Here is a 3139-nt window from a genome sequence, read left to right on the forward strand (position 1 = left end):
ATTTTATTTGAATTATTTTTATTACAGAACTTAGTCACAGATCTGCTGCATTTGCTAAAATTGTGCAAGAAGCTGAACAAGATGTTAGAGATCTGTTGTAAGTTTTTCTATAATATTCTGCAAATTTAAAAGATTTAGTAAGTACTGTACAGTACATAAAATAAAAATGTAACAAAGATTAAATAGAAAGATATACTTTTTGGTTCTAGCAAATGTGTATATTAAAGACAAATATTATTGAATATTTATTTTGATTTATTGATTCTAACAAAATACTTTTATTCAAATCCACATGTTTTTATTACATACTGTATTTTTGTGCATATAACCTGTGGTAGCATATATCTGGACTGGCCAAACCTTGTCATAAGAGGCATATATTGCCTTTCAGAAATATGAGAACCACATTCTCTATTGAAACTGAATTTTATATAATGAATATGTATTTCCACCATATTTAATGATTATGACTAAGTATATGGAAGCTGCTGTGAGGATCTAGAAGAGCTGCAGTTTGACCATCAGAAATATATACCCTACAGAAAACTATTAGAATAAAAATGAAACCTTTGCATAACCTGTGCCATAACATATGCTGTACCTTTTTGGAGTAATGGTTGCTCTACAGGTAGAAGTATGTAATTGGGCTGCAATTTTTGAAAATTGCAGACCTATAAATTCCCATTGGCATCTGCCTGTCTGTCCTTACTTAATCTCTAGAATAAAGTTAGATAGATGAAAATCTAGATGAGATATGGAAAGGTTAAGGGCAGCAAACACCAATTAACTATATATGAACTATCAGTTTGGATCAAAAGTAACATTATTTCAATTCAAACATTTTCTCTTGAATGGAGATAGATAACTGGCATGACTCTGCTGTTAACAGGAAAAGTATGATGTACAGGAACAAGACACTTAAAATTGAGAGCGTTGTCACATCATTACAATAAACAATTGCTCATCTTAATTTAAATCAGTACATAATCCACTCTATCACGTAATCTGTACGCCTTTCAAATTGTCTTTTAAACATAGATAATTCATTGCTGATCTGCATGTTGAATTATGAAATACAGTGTCTTTTAACTCCTGAACAATGTAAAAGAATGAACATATATATCTGCAAAATAAAAATTTCAGTAGCTTGTAAACAGAAGATATTCTTAAGTCTTTATGATGTAATGATTGTAATATTTGTTTACTGTCAAATATATATATAAGGTGACCAGATTTTAACATTGATGAAGCAGGACAAAATTGACAGGGGAAGTAGTTGTCTTGTTGAAAAAAATTGTTACAGAGCAACAAAATTTTGTCATCAAAGAATAAAAAAAATATAATACAATACAATTTTTGCAATTTCAACATGTAAAATTTACAAATATAATAAATATATAACACTATTATAAATCTTTAAAAACTCTTTATTCTTTCGCATATTTCTCAGTTGAGTGAACTTTTTTTAGTCGAGTGCTGTCATTGTTTAAAATGTCATGAAATTTTTTGCAAGAATTTGTTAATTGTGATTTATCAGATGTCCACATTTTATTTACGGTAGAAAAAATGTGTTCAGTCGTGGCATTGGTTCCTGGTAAGGACAGCGCATATTCCACAATTTTTAATGCATTATTGTATGGAACATTGTTTCAAAATGATGAAATATTTCTAACCATTTGTTCTCTGTTGACATTTTTGCCAATGCCCAAGATTTAATCTTTTCCCTATCAATATATTTTTTAAATAATGATAACTCATTAAAAAGATCGTTTTCGGAAATATTACTATCTGGAAAATGTTGACTAATGTGATCGAATGATTTTTGCACATCTTTCCAATTAAGTTCTTGTTTTAATATAACCCAATGAAAGTGTTCAATATCATTGTAATGTACTGTACTTTCCACTCTTCTAAATAATCTAAGCAGTCACTATAGAACTTTTTGGCATGATTCATGAAATTTGCACGATCTATTGCACCTTGTTCTTCTAACTGACTTATACTTTTACAGATGGTTAACGAAAGAAAAACGGGAGGCTTGCTGCTCCGTTGCTGCAGCTGTGCACCCTAAACCACTTTTTGTCAGTCTTTGCCACAAACACAAAGGGTTTTGTTGACGGAGCATTCTTTATTTCCGATTTTCATGCACACCTTGGTACTGACACGTGATAAAAAATGATCTTTACAAATCTTAAGCATAAGACATAAGTTTATGACAAATAATTGACAAAAACTTAATCTTTCCAAAACTCGGGACTTTTTTAAAAAGCCGTGGGACGTGGGACAAATTGTTAAAAATCGGAACCTTAGTCAAACTCCTATGCTGTCCAACTTGGCTTCCCAGACATGTTCAATCAGTGACAAATCAGGGGACTAGGCAGACCAGGGAAGTGTGGCAATGTGGCAGAGGCAGTTCTGTGATATCCTTGCTATGTGGTCAAGCATTGTCCTGTTGGAAAAAGGCTCTTGGGAGCCCTGCCATAAAAGGTAACACATTTGGCTGCAGGATGTCATTAACATACCGCTGGGCTGTCATGGTCTCTTTAGATCACTACTAGAGGGCCTCCAGATACAAATACAGCCACCATCAGTGCCCAAACTGAACTTGGATTGATTGCTGTAGATGACCTGGGGCCATATTCTGGTCATTGTCTCTCGTTTCACAAGCTGATTGCTGATTGGCTAATTATTTGTTTACATCTCGAGAGATCATTGCGTCTCTCTAAACACGATTCAGGACAACTTTTTCTCTCTTCACTTCTCTCGTTTATCAGAGATGAGCAGATAAGTGTACATTCAGAATGGATAAAGTGAAGAAAAAACATATATTACCAGAATAAATTTTTCCACAATAATTCATGCAATGTAATATACAACACCCCTAAACATGTTTTACACAAAGATAAACTGTTAAGCTGTTTTTGAAAGTAATCAAACATAATTTGTTTGTTTCTTGTCAGGATTTGATGTGTCTTCATCATTGCAGTTTCTAAGTTTAAACATAAAGAAACACATTGTGGTTTATTTAGATTTGATGACATGGTGAAAAAAAATACGCAAATCTGAGAACATTAAGTCAAGTTTCTACTGTATTAAATTTCTATATTATTATTATTATTATTATTATTATTATTATTAT

At 32.0% G+C, this 3139-nt stretch overlaps 1 pseudogene; it reads right to left on the reverse strand.

The window, feature by feature from the left end:
• Positions 1 to 671: 671 nt before the first annotated feature.
• LOC111616343 lies at positions 672 to 2199 on the reverse strand (annotated as a pseudogene).
• Positions 2200 to 3139: the final 940 nt, after the last annotated feature.

The sequence above is a fragment of the Centruroides sculpturatus genome, unplaced genomic scaffold (assembly GCF_000671375.1).
Source record: "Centruroides sculpturatus isolate CEXI.00-Female unplaced genomic scaffold, Cexi_2.0 scaffold3163, whole genome shotgun sequence".
Taxonomy (NCBI): domain Eukaryota; kingdom Metazoa; phylum Arthropoda; class Arachnida; order Scorpiones; family Buthidae; genus Centruroides; species Centruroides sculpturatus.